The following is a 21919-nucleotide window of genomic DNA, read 5'->3' as shown; positions in this document are numbered from 1 at the left end:
AAAAAAAAAAAAAAAAAAAAAAAAAAAAAAAGCAAAAGTAGATAAACAGGTATTTCCAGAAGGGAATTCATCTCTTTTGCCTTATTCTTTTAGAATTACATTAAGTAATTTTGTGAGATAGATATCAAAATCTTAGAGATCAATCTTTAATATGCTTTATCAATGGCAAATTAATCTTACTTACTTGGTTGTGTTTCTGCAATATTTATCTTCATCCTCTGTCACCTCTTTTTTTTTTTTTTTTTTTTTCCAGAAGTGTAGCTGTATCTTTTAACAGTATGATTTCTACAAGTATACATTGCACACATTAAACAATTGCAAACATCTTAATCTCTTAATCATTGTAACAAACTGCCTGTTTGAATAGGCAGTTTGGAAGTCTCCATAATCAGAAGTCTTTACAGAAGGTCAAGTTTGGTCAAACAATTTTTAGCATATAGTACAGGTGTAAATAGATGAAAGTCTATTGCATGGGACTACATGATTAATTTCCATTTCAGTTTTAAAATGATGAATCTTTCTTCATTTCATTTCATTTCCTTCTTGATATTTAAATTACTAGACTGTGAAAAGTTCTTCCATCATTTTATATCCTTTTTAATCTTACTTCATTTTAAATCATCTTTATGAGAAAAGGAGAAGAGATGGAAAAGGGTCCAAGATTTTAAAGATTATTTAAAAAAAAAAAAAAATTAAAAAAAAATCAGATTGGCATTGAAAGAAACCTGTAAGTGAAGACCCTCACATTGCTTCCACAAAAGCTTCAGTTGAGATTTATTTCAGTTAAAATTAACCATTTTAAAAGTGACAACTGGTCTAAATAGATCTTCAGAATCCTTTTGTCAGTAAACCTAAGGTATCTCTTGAAGGTGATGGCTCTATGTACCTAGATGAACATTTTGTCTTATCATTTGAACTTTTGTTTTCTATTTTTCATTCTAAAACCAGGCATATAATGTCTCCTATTTTTAACTTCCTTGCATATAACTCTCAGATCATGTCAAAAAAATGTGGTTTACCTGTTTTACAACAACCAACGTATTATCAAGATTATAATTAAAAACTTGTATGACTAAAATGCCTTCTACACAACAACAAAATTATATTAATTATGTAATATTTTGATTGTGTAAACTCAGGACTACACAAACTACTACACAAAGTAGTTTGAAATAGTACTACCTCCCACCATGTGTGTGGAAAAAAAAAAAAAAAAAAAAAAAAAAAAAAGTTCATTCCAAAACTTTCTACAGCTTTTCTACATTTATAGAAGTAAAATTAAGTGGCATATTCTTTAACAATTCACATTCTTTGGAAAAAAATGGAAGATACATAACTTTGACATAGTATAGACCAGATAACAGAATGCTTCCTGGGTCTTAAAATGAAATGAGTCACAGGAGTGGTAAACAGGATGGAACTGGTTAAAAAAAAAAAAAAAAAAAAAAAAAAAAGTTGAATAAAATAAACTTATGAAGTTCAGCCTAGAAGGAAATGAAACAAATCTCTAAAGAATTAAAAATTATCTTCAAGAACAGTAATGATAAGATGCTGAGAAAAAAAGTCTGTAGAGGAAAGTAAATAATTGTTTTAGTTCAGCTGAGAATGGTGATATTCTAGTGATTCAGTTTTATAATTATTTTTGTAAAGTTTTGAAGTTAACAATGTGATTTTAACAAATATTTGTACTTATTATTAGAAAAATCATACTTCCTACAAGGGCAAAAAAACCCTGAATGATACACTATGAGTCCTGTTGGAGCATCTTTCCATCCTTAGGTCTGAACAGTTTAAATATGCACCTGTCAGGATAGTCCAGAATTACAAATTCTTTTATTAGGTTTGAATAAAATTTGTTATTGAGGCCCCTTATGACATTTCTATAATTTCATAATTCTATAACTTTATAGCTACTCAGTGACATCTTATTGTAGAAAAGTAAGGTCTTCAGTTGCTGCAGCATGTGTGGCTATGCAAAAATTACTTCACTAAAGGTAAAATAAAGTATGTAAGGAAACAGTACAGGCATGAAGACCATTATGATATTTAGAGGAGCAAGAACTTTTTTCAAAAATAAATATAGAAGTAAAGCTAAAAATATAAATAAAAAATCTGATCTATAAATCACTTAATTAGAAGAACAGAGATAATTACAAAGACATTAAAAAGCTAAATAATTGGATGGAGCTTTGGACAACCTGACCTAGTGGAAGGGAAGTGGAAGACCATTCTTTGATTCTATAACTGTTATATCACTGGATGCAAAAGTCTATCTCAGGGAAAAAAAAAAAAAAATCACTACAGATAGTAGATTAAATTAACAAGAAAAAAATAATTAAAGAAAGAGTAGATTAAAAATAAATGAATAAATAATTAGTAAATAAAATAATTTGGTTTATTTTCATTAAATTCTAGTAAGTATATAAGTCTAACTTCTGACAATTTTTTTCTATAATACTAACATTTTGTCAATTAAGCTGTGTCTTCTGGGAGCCTAGAAATTGTTTCTAATGATGTGAAGCACCAGTGTCTATTCACTCATAATAAAAGTAGCTTTTATTGGCCTTTGCTAATACCAGTGAGATCTTTCTTTTATTTAATAGGAAAGGAGGAAAATCATTCAATGAAAGTTATTGCAGTAAAAGCTTGAAAGATAGACTTTTTATGGTTCCTAAACTTTTTAATTACGTTTACATAACCTGGTGCCATTTTTCTAAGTCATATTTCATATACTAAGATTTTAAAACAACTCATATCCATTAATTTTCTTATTTTCTGTACTTTTATTCACTTTTTTTTTGTTTGTATTCATTATGAATATGAATACATACATACAGGAATGCCAATTAAGTTTAACTAAATTATATATTTTTTTATTGTTATTTTTTTCCCGACAAGGTAGGCATGAAGTCTTAAAATGTCATATTTTTACACAACATGAATTACAAACAGCATTGTGTCTTCTTAAATTAGTAGAGCTAGAAAAATTTGGCAGAAACCACACTCAGTCCACCCCACCAGTTCATGCAACACCAGTGACATTCTGGCATTATTATAATAAACTTCCATTGATCTTTCTGAACTGAACTGGTCTAGTCATGGTCTAGTCTAACACTCTAGCCCTATATTTGAGATTATAAAGGTAAAAATTAAAGTGTTGTTTAGAAGTGGCAAAAGCATTTTCTAATAATTTGTAAGATAAATTATAATCAATAGCGCTGGTACCAAATAAGATGGTGTTCCCACTTAGGGTTCTTTGTATTAGGGTCATTTACATTTTCATGACATGTTTCTTTAATATTCACAGGTGACTACAATGCAGTTGAGGTTTAGTTTAAATTGGGATGAAGGATACACTAAGAATTTGGGAATCATTGCAAGAATCATTTGCTTAAATTTGCAAATTAGGGTAAATGAAGGTTAATCAAGATGAGCATTCCCAAAGTAATCTTTCAAAGGAGTTACTGAAAGAATTTAGGTCTCTTTTACATTCTCTTTAGCATTTCTTCTATATTATACAACTCAAGAATCAAAAAGTATAGGCAGAGAACTGTTTCAGAAACATGAACTGGTTCTTTCTCACTCCTCAAATTCATTAGTCCAAGGTTTTGACAGTGTCCATATTCTTGTTACTGTTCTTAAATGATGGATTGTTTGATGCTTTAGAGAGATGGAAAAAAAAATGAAGCTAAACTACATAAGTCTATGCCTTCAAAGCAAAGCCATTACGACAGAAAAACAGTCTTTAGATTTATTCCATGTCAATCAGCTTTGGCCAGAAAGTGCATTCCTCCCTTAATAGGTTACTTTTATAACTGCACATACTATAATTTCAGGGCTTGATTTAGTTCCACTTTCCCCTAAATATAAACTATAAAACATAGACTGATAATGTCAAGTAATTTTCTCAGGTAAGTGTGCTGAGACAACCCATCTGGGCTTCCAACCTGGGGAGTGACAAATACCTCGGCTAGAATATTTAAGAAAAAATAATTGCTACTTTAATTTTGTTAGAGCCAAATAGTAATTGCTTTGCATTATTATATCATTTTAAATATACTACTTAATAGGAAGATATTCTGATCCAGTTTTAATGATTGATGATATTCAGAATTATGTGTTTGTTTATTATAATTTAAGTCCATCTGCATATAAATAATTCCAGTTTAACATTTGAAAATGCATTAGTTTTTAGATACTTTAACCTACTATGGAATGATCACTACTCAGTACTTCCTTTAGTAACTTGTTTATTCATTGATGGTAGAACAGCCAATTTGAGACTAGGCTTGACACTGCTAGTTTCTCTGATCCCCAGAGATCAAAGACTGAACAATTGTGTCAGAACCCGACAGGAATCATCTCACATTTAACAGCAGTTCTATCTAGATACATCACTAACCAAGAAAATTACATATTGATTCAACACAAAATATTTGTTTGGGTGGTTTTCAATTCCAGTGAAATGCTGCTTGAGTGAGATACATATTTTTGAAGATGATATTCAATGCAATGCACTACAGAACTGGCTTCTTCTCATTGCCAAACTCTTTTTATTCTAGTTTATAATCTGCTGACAAATTTAGGGTTTTACAACAGTTCAGGGGCAATGGACAGAACAGAAGAATTAGAACAGTACAGTTAAAATGGTATTCTTAATTCCTAATGTTGAAAATTAAAGTGTCAAATCCACAAAATAATAAGACACTTAAAAAAATAAAAATATAAAAGGAGTTTTGGATTTTCTATTTACAGGATTACATTAAGTAAAATTTACATTTTTCACTGAATTCATGAGACCTATTACTACCTCCAAATCAAAATAAATATTTTTATGCATCCAGTTGACTCTGGATTTAGATGGGAGGGGAGGGGAGGATAAAGTAGATTAAACTGTTAAAGCTCTTTACCAAATGGTTATTAATTCTAAATTATTCATTTTTGTGATAGTTTTTAGTAATGTATATGAGTGTTTTGAACTGATGGATTTTTTAACAAGTATTTGTAGATGGGCCAATTTTAATGTTCCCTTGGGAACCTGTTCCACTGAGACCATTAAAGGTGCATCAAAATCCATGCTCCTTGTTGAATATGTACATATTGCCAGAGTATCTCATGAAAGATTACTTCATTTTTACAGAGGAAAAAATCCCACCAGGAGAACTAATCTAAGCTCTGCTGTCTGGGCCAAATTTGGATTAGCATAATTCTGCCTACCTAAATTTGTCCTGCAGGGGATGAAGTACACAGTTTAGTCTTCATAGTCATTCAGTCTACAGCCTCACTGGGAATGTCAGCAAAGGTGCCAAAACAGCTAGTTATCAGGGAATCTGAAACAATCACATATAATTGTTTTACTGAAAGTGGATAAAAATTCCAGTGTAATTCCTTCGCAAAAATAAAGATTATAATGATTTTAACGAATTAATTGTCTTTAAAAGTCTAAGAGAATGATGTCTGGAAATTGATAAAGATAATTCAGTAATCATACTGAACTTGAATTATAAATCTATCCTGCAATTTGTGCCATTATTTACATGAGTTTTCTGGTTTATTTTAGGATACAGAAATTTTCATCACTTTTCCCAACAGGAAAAATCAACACGCAGTGCGCAGGAGAGGACATTTTCCTCTAGGGAAGCCTATGCCACTGCTGTGGTGGAGATCTGAGTTATGATACTCTTCAAAGTGGGGCAGATGTTGCAGCTAAATCTCTACTAGTAAAAGAGTACCAGGTTTTGTTCTGTACTCCTGATGTCAACTACATGGTCTGTTTGAATTACTAGCACAGAATAGCCCTTAATCATCTAAATCAGGGAAACTGCATCCACACTGCCTATGGGACATGGCAACTTGCCAGTGCTAACTCCAAAGCTGTGCATGGGAATAGTATGAACAAATTTTGGATGTATCAAGACAAAACTGAACCAGGCACCATTTTAACAATTTTACAGAACAGAGAATAATATTAATACCCTAGAGCCATTGACCTAACTGTTCAATTAACTACAGCTAGCATAACCTATGGGATTAGGGGAAAGGAAAGCCTTGAAATAACTGCTCAAGTATTCAGGCAACAAGAATTGAGTGAAATCTGAAATATTCATATTCATATTATATATTCATACAATATATTTCATATACATATATATAATATTCATACTATATTATTAATATATATATATATTCATATTTTATATTTCCAGTTGTAGGTTGCATAATCTATAGTAGTCCTACTCCAAAACACACAGGCACAAATATAAAGCCACATCTGTTTTGTACTTAGGAATCCTCTAAGATCAAGAATCAGTGGAGGTAGAAAGTATATCCAAAGAGTCACTAGAATAATTTAGAAAGCATTGATATGCTTCAGGCTAAACATCAAAAATGCATCCTTTACAAGCTATATTTATTCAGGACTTTGATCTAATCAGTATATGAACGTTATCACACTTTTTTGAATTAAAGTTATGTCCTTGACACTGATCTATATAGTACTTTTGCAAAACAAATCACGCTCACACACAATATTCATGTGTTTACACAGTAGAAGGAATAGTCAGTACCTGTAAATTGCAGCTGCTGGGACTGCTTATCTAAAGTACTGCATTTTGTCTCTCTGACTAGCAATGTTTTAGGAATAACTTTAGAACTACTTTATACAGAGACATGCTGCAAGATAGTTAACTGCCAACCTGGAATAGAAATAGAAATGTCTAATATTTCAGTTATTTCTAAAATATATAAGTATAATCTGGTACCTAGAATTTAAGCTTTTTTTTTTTTTTTTTTTTTTTTTTTTTTTTTTTTAAGTTAGCACTGCATGGAATTCTTCAAAATAATATGCAAGCTCTAATGAAGTCTTTTCTGAATAAACGTTTCTGAATAAACTATTTGAGAATAATCTAGTCGTAGGTACAGTACTCTTCAAAAATATTCTTATTTGAAACACATTATTGGCAACAAATACTTTGCCTAACTGCAAAAGCAATATGTATCATTGGCTATCGGTCTTACTTGTCCTCATTTGTACTGGTGTAAACTTGGAGAAACTCCAGTAAAGTCAATGGACTTGAACTTGTACAAAACCTTAATATAAAACTGGGATGAGCAACAGCACTGTCTCCTGTGAAATATATAGACTTTATATTCCATGAAAAACTTATGCTTCACTGATTATGGTTAATACATACTCTTATGACAATGTGACAATTTGCAAAGATCGTGAACTGGGTATTTTATATCCATATTTATTTCAAGCTTCATTTATGGTGAAGGGCCATTAACATTAGAGATGATTAAAAAAGAAATAAAAGAAGAGAAAAAAAAAAAAAAAACTAGCTTTTTACTCATAAAATTTGCAGTTAAATCTTACTTTTTTTTTTTTTTTTTTTTGTGTGTGTGTGTGTGTGTGTGTGTGTGTAAGTGGATTGGATTCAGTGAAAATTTCATAAAGACTGTTCCTAGGATGTTGGTTTAAAAGAAAGGGTTCATATTTAAGCCCCTTGCACCGTCTTTGTTTTTAATTCCAGATTGGTCATTTTGGGGAGTAAAAATTTCTTCCTTTTCCTGTCTTTGTTCCACAAAGACCTTCATAAAACATTTGTAAATGTCTTACTGTTACCTTATTAGTAAGCATGGGATGAGAACTCAACTACCACAGTTCTCAGAAATTTGTATTTCTATTTTCCATCCTGCCTTATTAAGGATGATTTTTTTATTAATTCCATTTCAGAAATACACAAGTATTTACTTGCATTAAAAATTGCAATGCCCAAGCAGTAAGGTTTTGTTGATAGCAAAGAACTTACTCCAGATTAACTAGCTGCTCATTGCAATGATATAGCTGATGGCCTCCATGGCTTCTTCACTCGTCTGTTTTGCTTCTTGTCACTAATTGTTTTATCTCATACTTACATATACTATTGGAAAGGAAAAACTTTGTTCCCAATAGTAAATGTTTCTATTTAAGAAATTCTTATTTAACCATTGCCAGTTAGTGCTTCTCTAAAAGCAAAGTAGAAGTAGAATACTATCTAAGGATGGGATATCTTAAATGTGTGGAGTGTGTCAAAGGATAGTATCAAAGCTTCCACCAGCTTGATCTATATTATGTTTTCTTTAAAACTGCTCAATGTTTTCTTTAAAACTGCTCAATAGCAGTTTCTCTGTAGCAGATATCACAATCCCCCTTTCTGAATATGTATATATAAAATCCTTGCCTCTTTAAAAGCAGTAGGGACATTTCTGTGCTTGCAGAACAACTGGATCTTTAGCCAAAGAGTCTTGAAGGAGATTATTTCTGTAATGAACCATTAAAGTAGTAGCACAATTTAATTTTATTATAGGTTGGTAGATTTCATTCTGTAAATGCTTACCTATAAATGCCTACTCTTTTGAACTTGGTTAAAGTCTTGGCCTGAACAGTTATTGTGACATTGCTTTCTATTGGATTGCTATGCATTTTATGAAATCTATTTCATTTTATCAGTGTTGTATTTGCTGTGTATCAATTTCAGTGAACATGTCTTTGTTCTTGCTGTATGAAAATGAATACAAGAGCACCAGTTTACAATCTCTAGACTATTTGTTAGTTCAAAAGTCTCTGTCATATCCATTTTTATTCCAGTCACTCTATCATAAGCAGCACCATGCTTTGGAGGCACACAGTGTTCTTTAGAGAGACATCATTGGTAGATTTTTACTAGTCATTTTTTATTTCTTCAATTTAAAAACCCATGCTATCAATTTGTTTGGCAAAAAATCACATTTAGGTTGTTTTAAAACATGTTTTTTACTTAAGTGCATCAATAGCTCCAATAGCAATTCCAAGTGCCCTGAAATCAGGAATAGATATCTGCTTTGGACCAACCACATGAAATAAATATATTTGCGTGTTTACAGTTCAAAAGCCCATTCTGTCAATTTTCAGATATTTCTGAAGAACTTTAATATAATTCATGGCTATGTGGCAAGACAATGTTGCATCAATTTCCTGAAATGTGTCCAATTACTTGATAAAGCGTCTGGTCTAGTGTTGTCTTTTATGAAATTATATCCTTCTTTTTGTTATGCTGTGAAAATTATGATCAGCAAGGCCAGTTTCATTCAAGTATATATACTTGATATATAGCATATATAAGATATATACTATACTATATCATTAACACTGTTTTAGAAATATTTTACCACCTTTGATCTAAAATCATTATTTTCTTAAATTAGTTGAATTAACTGAACTACTTAATGGTCTGCATTTCTGTATTTTGCATAGCAAACAGCAAACTCAAATGGTTTGACTTCCCTTGGTAGGTAAATGACATCTTCACTCTATTAATCAAGGTATCTTGATAAATGCTATATGGTAATATCACTGAAGAAAAATATCTCATCACTTTTAGGACTTTAGTTGCAGACAGAATGATTTATATAACTGAAGCTTTATATTTTCATGCATACAATCTATTTCAATGCTAATTTTTTAGTGTACCGAAAATTGAGCTATATATACCAATATTTATTTCACAGTCTTCACTGTGAAGTTTTACTTACCAGTGTCCAGAATGGTTTGACTGTATTTCATCCTAAAACTGAGAGATGATTGTTCATTTTTCATTAAAAGCACAAGTTACAAGGTCAGTCCTAATTATTAGTAAGGGAGATATATCCAAAGTTAGTGATTTGTGTGTATACGTCTGAGGTATGTATTCTTATTTAATGGACCTCCTTCCTCTCCTTTCAGCGATATCAGACAAATTGCTTTACTAATTAAATCTCCATTCATTAAAAAACTAAAACCCAGGAAAGTATGTGAATCAATTCTAGTTGGACCAGGCACACAGGTAGGAGGGACAAGAGAGTTGAACATGCTTGGTTAAGCCTCAGATAGAGGAGAGTTAAAACAGAATATAGTGCAAAAAGTTACTGGTGAAGTAAAAAAAATAATAAAAAAAATCACTATTATCCTGCAGAGTTTTGATGTTCCCCTTTACAGGACTTTAAGTTTCATCAGAGCTCTAATTTCCTGAATTCAGTATAAAAAAAATAGCAAAATAGCCTGAAGTAAAAATAAGTTTACCTCATTGTACTGAGGTAAAAATAAGTTTATGGACCTTCAGGTTCATAAAAATAATTTCATTTCAGTTATTTATATATTTTCAAACATTGCTCATTTGGTGAACGTAAAGTCCATTCAAGAAGCATTTAAAAAATAATAATCATATTTTAGTGTTTAAACTATATATTTACAGGGCTGATATTTAAATCCCAATGCTTAATTTTAATATCCTGAAGATGAAAAAGCAAACCAACCAAAACTTGTTTAGTAGGGCACACAATCTAGTTTCTGATTTAAGTATTCTTTATAATCCATTAAAATTTAAATTGTTATTATTAGAGAAAAGCAGGGTTTGAGCTACATGGTTTCTACATGATGCTGAAAATCTGTCTCTACTGTATACTACATATTTTCCAATTGAATAGATAAAGGGAAAAAAAAATATTGCATGTGATTTGTAAAAGGCAACATAATCCACATGCATTTTCAATGTTTGACAGACACAGAATATTGTCTGGGAACAGAATCATGTCTAGCAGGTGCTGTATCAAGTCCTAACTTTCCTCTTTTTTGAACTTTTCATACTCATTCTAGGCTGATAACCTTTCGACTGAGCTTTGAGCTCAGTATTCCAAATAATATCCAACAGTATGCAAGCTTTGCCAATACTGGAAGTATAAATACTGAAATCAATTTAAAGGCAAATTCTGTGTATTGCAAACTTGTTTTAAGTACATATAGATTTTCTGAGTAGGCCAGAAGAGTTCTATCTCTCTCTCTCTCTCTTTTTTTTTTTTTTTTCTTCTAAATTACATAATTCAGTTTTGAGGCAGAGACCAAAAGTATACACTTAGAATGGATCACAAAAGATCAAGTGGCAAGTTATATAAGCTTCCTTTTGAACATTTGGATTTGTGTTTGCACCATGATGTCTGTTTACACCAAACTCGTGCCCGTATAAAGATGCTAGACAAGACTGCATACCAGAAAAAGGTACAAGGGCAACCTTGCCATTTCAAAATTTTCAGTATTTTCATCCCTCCGCCCTTTTTATTGTGTTCACTTGTTAATGAACTTTTATCTCCCTTAAGTTCTTTAGGTTGTCAGCATGGAAGAGACCTTACCTCCAATCTTACATTTAATGAAAAGCGGGGGAGGGGAAACATAATAAAAAGTGCGAAGTGTCTGACCTTGCTCCAATGAGAGATGCAGCAGTGTAAGATTTTCAGTTTATTTGTTGGGAAATAATAACATGAAGAGTTCATTCCTCCTAAACATTCTGCAATTGTTGTGTTCATGTACAATCTGGTAGAAAAGTGTTTCGGAATTTAGGAAGCACTAATGCTATATTTATAAAGACATCAAACTAGATTTCAATGGGAGCTGGGAACTGATTTTGAGAGAACTGAGGCTGCAGAACACTGAAGTTCACCTACATGTGGGAGGGAGACATTTCCTGGTACAGAGAGAGTATAAGGATGTACACGCTGAGATATAGTAACAGATGAGACCAGCATCCCATCTTTGCCCATGACTAATTGGAAGTATTTAGGTAGAAAGCATATGGCAAGTGATAATTTCACTACATGTTCCAAATATACATCTCCCAGTTCTGCACAATCTGCAGTTTAAAAGGACCTCCTGAACCTGAGCTTGCACTAAGATTTGAATAGACCTTTGACTGATTATTTTTAAATATAAGTTTAAACATTTGGAATACACAGCATCCTGCAGCAGTGAGTTCTACAATATTTAGTTATGTCTTGGATAATAAAACTTTTTGTTTGTTTGTTTGTTTTTGTTTTGTTTTTGGCAAAATGTTTGCTTGATTGTTTCTTCTGAATGCCTACAGTGTTGTACTAGGTGAAATAGTGGACATGCAAGACTTAATTTCTCCAAATAACAATTTTTAATCTTTCTTTGTCACAAATTCCCTTCAGTTACCTGTTCTTTCACAGAAGCTTTCATCATTCAGTTACTCTTCCCTGTTTCTAGTATACTTTGTGAGAACAACCAATTTGGCTAGGCACAATGGTTCATTTCCTTGGCAACTGGGGACTTATAAATCTTTTCGGTGGAGGTTATTATAAAGATTAGAACAGAACTGAACAACACCCTGAAAGTAAAAGTAACTACTAAGAAGCAGCCAGTGTACAAGAAGGAAAATAAAGAGAAGATCACTAAAAGAGAGTCATTATCACACAGACTATTTCATGGACACGGCAACTGGTGACCCTGGCCAAGAGTGTGTCCCGAAAATCAGTTTCCTATTGATTAGGTCAGCACCTGTCTGATGATTGTAAGGTTTGTTGAGATGCCTTAATAAGTCTGTGAGTGAGAAAGGCAAACACAAATTGCTTGTGTTTGTCCTTACCCCAACAACAATCCTGGACAAAACTAAATGTACTGCCAATACTGTCCCCTCCTCCATCCTTTCTCATCTAAGCTTCTTCATGAACACTGTGAGAGTTTTCTCAAGAGATCAGCAGCAAACTAAAACTGTAGATCAGTGGCACGGGTGGCTGGGCCTTGAGATGACAGTACAGATACATTCATAATGCATGAATTAAAAAGAGACTATATAAAGTAGTCTAACCTACTACATATCACAGGCAATTAAATTTCAATTAAATAGTACATGCTGTGCCAAAAATGCTGAGCATTCTCCCAAGGAAAGTTTCAGTGGTGTGCAAATGTCATGTATTGCTTCCTGTAGATAGTTTGGATACCACCACTCATTTTTGGGTGGGAAAACTATGCTATCTGGATGCAAGTCAACTCATGCCCTTTCTTTTCAAGGCCAGATAAGGTGTCCTGGCTATCATACTGTTAGCTGAGTCCCAGATTGAAATGGAGAATGAAACAGATCAGAGGGAGAAGTTGGCTGCTTAGCAACATTTGGATTGAAGACTGCCTCTATTTTTCTGGCATACATTGGGCTCCTTTTAGCCCTTCGCTCTGTACTGCTGTACTACAAGCCAGGTAGTACCTTTTGCATCATACAGCTATAAACTTAGAGTCATAACCCATTAGTTGATGCACAGAGCATTTTTTTTCATTGAAAATTAACATTCCGTTTTGGAAGTCAGAATACACACCCTCCCTGTGAGATGAGAAACACACAGAGTAAAACCTTAGGATCCCAGCCAAGAACTCCATAACAGCTCATTCTCTCCAAGAAAGTCACTGCAAGTTCTATGAATTCAATTTTATGTTCTCTGACCATTTTTTTTTTTAATTATTATTTTTTTTAATATTGAAATTTAGCTTTTGTGATATTGTTAGGTAATTGAAAGAATAGAAATAAATTTTGCAGAGAGCTCACACAGAAGTACTTTATGTCTGTATATGCGTGTACACCACATTTCTTTACATGTACGAATGCATCGTAAATGGTAACTATACCATTCCTTTAGATTATTGGTCTTCTTTCTACCATCTCTCTTGTTTCCACTAGCATTCTTATTAGGCTAACAAACATCTTTTTCCAAAAACTGACAAGAATACTTCTTCAAACTTACCTTTGTAAGTAGCAAATATAGCCCAACTTCTAGGATTTCCAAACTTTGCAATCATCCAAAGAGGCTGCAGGCACACACCATTTCATTTGAACTTGCTATCTCAGTGGAAATAAAAGCACTAGCTATTTGTTACATACCCTTGAATCCACTTTAAACCCAGGATGGGATTGCAATGAAAATAAAAAACTTTATCTGAGCAAAGCCAAAGCATCAATTCAACAGCTTTTTTTTTTTTTTTTTTTTTTTTTTTTTTTTTTTTTTTTTTTTTTTCCAGAGTATTGTTCTTCAGAAAGTCCCCAAATAAGCCTGGAGGTCTGGAGGTTAACAAGTCATTGCTGAGTACAAATGACATGTCTAAACATTCTCTAGTACTCTTCCCTCAACCCCATCTATTTCTTTTCAATTCAAGGAGACTGTATGTATTCCGTTTTTAACTGGCACTGCCTGTTTTTGAACATGCAAATGAAACATTATTTTAACACGTCAAGTTTAAAGAGCCTTCAGTACAGTCTACTACTCTCTGAGTTAATCAACTTAAATAAAAATTCATCTAACTCTTTCATTCCTGGACAATAGATCTGCCATTATGATATATTTTACTGTTTTTGGGATATGTTAATTTACAATTTACATGTCAGAGAAGAAATTAACCATGTGAAAGTTCTCATAGTCTTACAGTTCTAAGTAAGCTGCTGTTTTTTTGGTTGTTGGACTTTTTTTTGTTAGTTTGTTTGTTTTTGTTTAGTGGTAGACATCATACACGGTATGTTAATATCTATATTTCTTATCAGTTTAAAATGTGTCAAAAATATTTGTAATGGTTTAAATTCCAAAAGAAAAAGTCCTTTTACTACAGAATCACTGTTAAAAAATGTTTTGCCTGTCATCCATAACGATGACACAAACACAGCATGATTACTACTCTGAGTCACCTTCATCTGGATTACTGTGATGGGTTTAATGGCCCATAATATAAACATCATATTAGTATCAGTCTCTTGGGTTTCAGGCTGACATTCATACATTCTCTGATAAACAACATTTGAGCATTGTTATTGTTTATTTTCCCCCTAAAGGTAAGAGTTGCCTGACCTTTAGTACAAATTGCCTCACCTCATCAATATGATAATAGTACTAAGTTTAGATGTCTGGGAAGGGGTAGAGGATCCTTCCCACATCTGTCCAACTGCATACCCCTGATCAGGGACAGCCCTGTTGCTTGTCACACAGTGCCCAAATCACTGCATATCCCAACCCAGGGTAAGAACATACACTGCCACAAATTTCCCTTATTGTATTGTGCCAGGCCTGTAATGTATTGCAGTTTAAAAGGTACTTATGGAGAAACAGTTGTCACTGCAATAGAGGGACAGACTATTGGGTGTGGATAAGGTGGGTCTATGCATATCCCAGAGTGATAGTGTATGTCAGGGAAATCTATTGATCTGACAAAGGAAGGAAGGAAGGAAGGAAGGAAGGAAGGAAGGAAGGAAGGAAGGAAGGAAGAAACCACCACCACCAATAAAAACTTTCCTGAATTATGATTACGCCTTCCTGCTGCTGGGGAGCAGAAAAATGTGGTTCAGTGCAGAAGCCATAGCTGGGATGGAGTGAAACTGAATCAAGTGGTATATGCTGGCATCTCTGGCATCTCTGCTGGCATCTCTGAATACTCTGAGATAATGTTTTTCAAATTCAGAAACTAGAGAATTTTTACCTGCCAGCCTACAAGTTGTAACTATGAGAGAGTAGATGGTTAGAATTTGGAAAGGAATTTCTCTGACAAATACAAAGCCTTGCTTGTGCAAGTGAAGAGATATTTTGTCTACATAAATCTTAGAAAACTGAATAGCAGAAGAGGAGGACTCCAAGCACTGGAATTACATCAAATGGACAGTTAAATTGTGAGACTGATCTCCAGCAAGTGCTTGACCAGTCCAAGTAGCACTCCTCAATCAATAAATAGATTGATATTAGTAGTTAGTCTGTATGCAGCCATCCTCTTCAGTAAGGTGAGACTTGAAACATTTCAGGTTGTTGGTCTTTGTTGACTATAGAGATCCTTCCTCTTGGTGTATGGAAAACTGAATTTCTCCTTTAAAACAAACAAACAAACAAACAAACAAACAAACAAACAAAAGCTTGAATAAATTAAGTTTAAACTTTTACTTTATTTTCAATTATTCTTTAACAGTTCTTTTGCTGTCTATGGTTTCTTTTGTGTTTAAGACCATAACAATGTATATTTGTATTGAAGTCACCCAGCTCAAGATTTAAATAAAGAAAGAATTCACAAAGCTATTGTATTGCAAATAATACAAAAGATACAGTCTTCCAAAACTATAACTCATACATCTTCAAATTTATCCTAAAAATAAAAAATTCTAATATGAAGTTTCCAAAAGCTTTCCATAGCTTCCATAGCTTTCTAAAGCTCTTTTGTATAAAGGGTGAGAAGAAGAAAAACAGCACTCTTCTTCCCATTTATATTTCCTGTGATTTCTTATATGTAGTAATAAAAATAGATAGTATACATATATTAATTAATGAGAGAAAAAAGGGAATTAATCAGTTTGTATTTAAAAGACAGGGTTCCTTTTTTCATCATGAAGACAGGAGACAAATATTTTGCACTGCTTCATCAGCAAAGCTCATAAGGGTTGCTTAGACAACATGGAATAAAAATATATGTTTTGATTTTAAATGAATAAAAGCTTAGGCAATTTCAATTTCATCATGTCTATGCATTGCTTTTGAAGGTGTTTTACTAATAAAACCCCACAAAAATGAACACATATAAAAGAAAGAATCAAATAAAATCTTCCATAAATTCATTTGAGAATCAGAATGTCCTGAAAAAGGTATCACAAAGCAGGTAAAGTGTCAAAGCTCAAATAAAACCTCAGACGCACAACTGGGAACAAACCCAGAGACTTTTAAATAATATTTCAGAATTAATGGTGCCTGTGACACTTTTGTTTGAAAGACACAGTCCAAGCCAGATAAAATAAAAGTTTCATAAAAAAATATGTATATATAATCTGGGGCACTTATAACAAGCATTGAATTAACAAGCATTGAAGGCATTGAATGCGAAAGGGAAATGGATGAATAAAAGTATAAATTGCACAAGATGGCTAGTCTGGGATTGGCAGGACTAAAAGTAAACATATGCCTGTGAGCTAATCACACTAATTCTTTTTATGGATAAGTGAGAGAAATTGGCACTTACAAAGGAAAGTTTATATCCTTCTGAAATATGGGAATGGACAATGGTCAAATAAAACACTTTTTTTTTTTTTTTTTTTTTTTTTTTCCCAGCTGATTATTAATGAACTGTACAGTGGTAATGTGTAGACTGGGGTGACTACATTTTAAACATCCAACAATGAAAGAGGCAAAGATCTCATTTTCATAGTTATATCAGAAAATGTAGTCATGCTGTAGTAAACAGTTTTAAAAATACACACAATGTATTTGGTACTTGTTCTGATTTCTCCTCTGGGGAAATGAAGTAAATTCACTTCTGAATAGATCAAGAAGGCAAGGTAAAATTTTAATAATCAGTGAATAAAAACTGTCAGACTCACAGGAGAAAGGAGAGCTGTTTTACAAACAGTGCACTAGGGATTCAGGATCAGCTTTACATTTACAGGTGGTCCTGAATGTGAACTTGAGAAAAATAACTTTTATATATAAATAAATAATTAGAAAATGACAGCTGAAAATGGTGGCCAGATTTCAAATATTTTATGGTAAAATAGGTTATCAGAGATATTTTGAATGACTCATGAAGCTATTTTTAAGTATAAAATGAATTATAACAATATTAAATAGAGGTACTACATTTTAGGTACCATATTTTGTCATATGCAATGTAGACCACATAGATCTTTAGATTCCTTTTTGTTTGCTTGTTTTTATTTTCTGTAAAGCTAGTTATGGCAGCTATCCACAGCCTTTCCAGCATAAAACTGATTTAACCCAGGTTTAGCTAATCAGAGAATGGTACTGCTGAACAAAACAATGTTCATCAGATACCTTCCTGCAGCACTATAGGAAACACAAACAGCGCGAGGAAGCAGAACTGCAGTTCACCCACACTCTCCATGTTCACACACCTTGAATTCTTGCTACTATTAAAAACTCATATATTTATTCAGTAGTTGCCAGCTGTGGCTTCAAATCCGTACCAATCAGTTATTTGAACCTCTACATAAAATTTAGTCCAAGACCTTAAGCCTGAAATCACTCACTCCAAACCAATAAAATTATTCAATTATTCATCTGGCTACTTCTCCCCCCCCCCAATGAAAATGCTCACATAAACTTGGAAAAGGAAAGATATTAGGAGATTATTTTATGTATTCAGCAGAAATTGCGCTTTGAAACTACATCCAGAAGCACACAAGTATGCAGAAATGCTATTAAAATTAATGAGGTTTAAAGACAAGATTCAAATTAGACATGCAGTTGCAGATTTTCATGAGCTGAGATGGAGTTAATATTCCTTCAGCTGGACCCTAAATTTGCATTTAAAAATTTGCATTAAAATCAAAGAGGGTCTAAATTGGATCCCTAAACATTTAAAATATATCTTTAAAAGTTGTTGCAGGAAATAACTAATTAAAGAAGAAAAAAAAAAAAAAAAAAGAAAAGAAAAAAACAAGCAAACAAAAAACTTAGGTCATTTTTATGACTTATAAAGCAAATGGAGTCTTGAAAGTTACCTTTCAACTATTAACCACTCCAGCCAATTTTAACAAAATGTAATTGACAAGATATGTAACAGGTATCAATTGACTGGCTTTAATACCTATGAGATAATTTAAGAGACCATTAGAAAATAGAAAAACAACAACAAAAAAGAAAATTAACAACATAAGGTAATAAATAATATTAAAATTTTAATAACTTTTTTTTTTTTTTTAAAAAAAAAAAAAGCAAACATAATTTCATTACAAAAGCAAAAGTATATCCAATAAGCAACTGTAGTCATAAGTTACCAAGATCAGATTTCTTGCCAGGTACCAAGAAATGCTGATATGGACAGGTATTTAGACAGAGAAATTAAAATTTATTCAATCTGTAGTTACCACTTGTACATTTATAGAACCTAAAGATATTTTCCAGTGGAGGTGTGAATCCTTGAACTGTGAATTTCTGCCTGCTGACAACTGGCTTACAATTATTTGCCTTTAAAGTAGACTGTAAACATTCACAACTAGTGCATTTAAGATCAAAACACTTTCTTAATGTCACTGGTTAAAAGGATACTGGAAAATGACACAAATAGGATAAACAATTTATGTGCACACCAATTATCACCTACAAACCTTTCTATCTTCACAGTCTTGTCTCCTTGCTTATGACTGGACAGATTTCTTGAGGAGATCTTTGGAACACTCCTTTTTACTCAGCCTGATTATATGCTTTCCTCTTAAAGAAGACATAGATCTCTGCAAACTTTAGAGTTGATTACATTCAGATAGATCAGACAATCTAAATTAGTTTGGACAATTTAATATTTCAGAATTGAGGGAAACAAAGAAGTAAGGACAGATACAGGACAGCATGGATCATCTCACCAAGCTTTAGTATATGTGGTAGGATTTTGCTCGAGGTAAAGACACACAAAGGAAGGCGATTATGTCTTCACTTGTGCAAAGTGTATGTGTGTCTACACAGGATTTGGCAGATAAAGCTCAAGCCCAATGGGATATTGATGCATGTTGGAAAGGCAGATGGAGGCCAGAACCTGAAGTGCTTCTCAAGTGGGATGTTGATGCATGTTGGAAAGGCAGATGGAGGCCAGAACCTGAAGTGCTTTTCAAGTGGCATGTCACTTGACAAATGTATTGAATTTTGAATTGAATTCAGTCATGTCCTAGAACAGATATTCAGCCATTCTCAATTAAAGATGTGATTCTGTTTCCTAAACTTGAGCATATAGTGCAATTTCTACTGGTCTTGGGCATTGAATGTTATCTCTAGCTGATGTTTCTAGAGGTTTTTGTTCTCCTTTTTTGGTCTCTGTCACGTAGGCCAGCCCCATGTAATTATCCTAGAAAACTCATAACATCTCAAGAAGCTCTAAATGCTTTCATTATAAAAATAACTTTGTCTTAATTTGCCTTATAGTGAGATGAATTATTTTTCAAGTTCCATTCATTGTAGTGTCTTCACTGCTGAACCAGAAGACACACAGAGTACCTCTGTGCAGACATAAAAATTGGAGCTTCATAACCTTGAGCTGAATCCTACTTTCCAGTGTATATCATAGCTGATATGTTAGGCTATCTTTATAGAAATGGACCTGAAATGGAGCATCGAAATAGTAGTTCATAGAATTTATTTTTCATTTATTTTAGAATGAGATAAGCTTTCAGTAAAAGTGTTTTGTTGTTTTTTTGTTTGTTTGTTTTCCTTTTCCATTGGCCACAAAGTGAATCTGTGCAAGCAGTGTAGACACAAATCTCTAAATATCCTACTTTGTTCATACTTTTCACTGTTCTTTAGATCTTTGCATTTTCTTTTCATTGATTTTACCACCATTGCTTAGCCATTTATTTGCCCTGTGATCACTGTTTCTCTATTGTATTTGCATATTTGGGGAACAAACAGATTAGTGTTAAAAGGCAGTCTACATTTTATCTCTCACTTTCTAATTCCTAGGGGATCAGTGTCAGCTCAAATATTAGTTTCCACTGCTACAGTCTACTGCTACAAAAAAAAACTTTTGCCAAATCCTTGTTCAGAAGGTACAAACATTTAAGTCCTGAAAATGCCTTTCGTTCATCTTCTTTTTAGTGAACTGTGTCTGTGGTATACTTTTCTTGCAGCAGTTACATGCTTGTGTCACTGTGAACTCTTTTAAAGTTCTCTGAAGATGATGGTAGCTTCTAAAATTTCACTTTTACTCATGGTCTTCATTATTTGAATGTCTAGAGCAAAGTTTTAAACCAGAACCACATGGCAACATATCCAGCAAAATATAATTTCTAGTCTTTAAAGATTGTGTTCTGAACAGCATGAGTGTAGGAGTAGTCTGAAATGAAGTGAAAATTTTACAAGAAAAACTCAAGTTTTCACATGATTATGACACTGGCAAAGGGTTTGTACTTAAGTCTGTTTTCCATCAAAACAACAACAACAACAACAACAACAAAATAAAGCTTGAAAGAATAGCTTTGCATCTTAGTAAAGCAAGTATGTTTGTATTTCATTACCTTATCAAGTCTTTCTAAGGATAACAATGGGAACACAAAAAGTTCAATATAAGTATGGGAAAGGAATTAGAAAGGTAAAGGTATAAAACTACCTAAAATAAAAGACAAGCTTTTTATTGTGTTACTTATAAGGAATTTTAGAAAACATTTTGTAAATGATGTCCACTCCTGTACAAAGATTACATCAAAACTGCCAAAAATCTTTTCATAGATATCTCCTGAGAAAGTTAAATAAGCCATACAGCAGCATCTGTTTTACCAAATAAAAGTTGTTTGCTGTGGCAGGTCGTTTAGAAGGTTCTTTGGCATAACCTGAACAATACAAAACATGCTCCTAATAAGTGTTGTCTGAAGAGAGAGAAACATTGAATCTGCAGCCTATTTTCTTTCTATAAACAGCAGAAACCAGGAACGTTTATTTATTTATTTATTTTTATAGTACTGCTTAAACTTCTTGACACTGAGCAAGGGGATTTGAAATTTAATGATATTTATTACTTATTAAATTGGTTCAATTATTTAAGGAGTTCACTTAGCCATATAATATGTTTGCATACAATATACCTTTCCCTCCTTCCCAGTTTTGCTTGATGGTGACTTTGGCTTAGGTATATTCAGGAAAAGAAAATTATCTTGTGTTTAAAGTTATGCTTTATTGTTTGTTGTTGTTGTTGTTGTTGTTGTTGCTGTTTGCTGTTTTTTTTGTTGTTGTTGTTTGTTTTCTAAAATAAGATTAGTTATCAATTGAAATGTGAGAAATAAATAAAGATGTCATAATCCCGTCTAAATGAATGGCTATTATTCACATGAGCAATCTGGAAAACAATTTGTGTGTTTAAGGTCAGCTCAGTAAATGCCAATGACAAGCATAAAACATATTTTTTCAATTAAATGGTATATACATATATGTGCAATATACATTTTTAATATGAAATGTGAAAAAAATTACTTTATAATTGTTAATTGTATACGTTGTTTATAAATACTCTTTCTATTATTGAGCACTCTTTAGGAACATTAAGTAGAAACAGACTATTGGAATCACTAGAACTGCAAACATGTAAGAGAGTAAATATCTAAACACACATATGACACTTTCTTAAACAATATAG

At 32.6% G+C, this 21919-nt stretch overlaps 1 long non-coding RNA gene across 1 annotated transcript in view; it reads right to left on the bottom strand.

The window, feature by feature from the left end:
* Positions 1-18967, bottom strand: part of LOC118165235 — a 23147-nt gene extending 4180 nt beyond the window's left edge. The window contains exons 1-2 of the long non-coding RNA XR_004749932.1: positions 18957-18967; positions 9959-9965 (exon numbers count right to left, since the gene is read on the bottom strand). This is a non-coding gene — a long non-coding RNA (uncharacterized LOC118165235). The remainder of the gene's footprint in view (positions 1-9958; positions 9966-18956) is intronic.
* Positions 18968-21919: the final 2952 nt, after the last annotated feature.

The sequence above is a fragment of the Oxyura jamaicensis genome, chromosome 3, assembly GCF_011077185.1.
Source record: "Oxyura jamaicensis isolate SHBP4307 breed ruddy duck chromosome 3, BPBGC_Ojam_1.0, whole genome shotgun sequence".
In the NCBI taxonomy this organism is placed as follows: domain Eukaryota; kingdom Metazoa; phylum Chordata; class Aves; order Anseriformes; family Anatidae; genus Oxyura; species Oxyura jamaicensis.
This window is presented reverse-complemented; position numbering and strand designations above follow the sequence as displayed.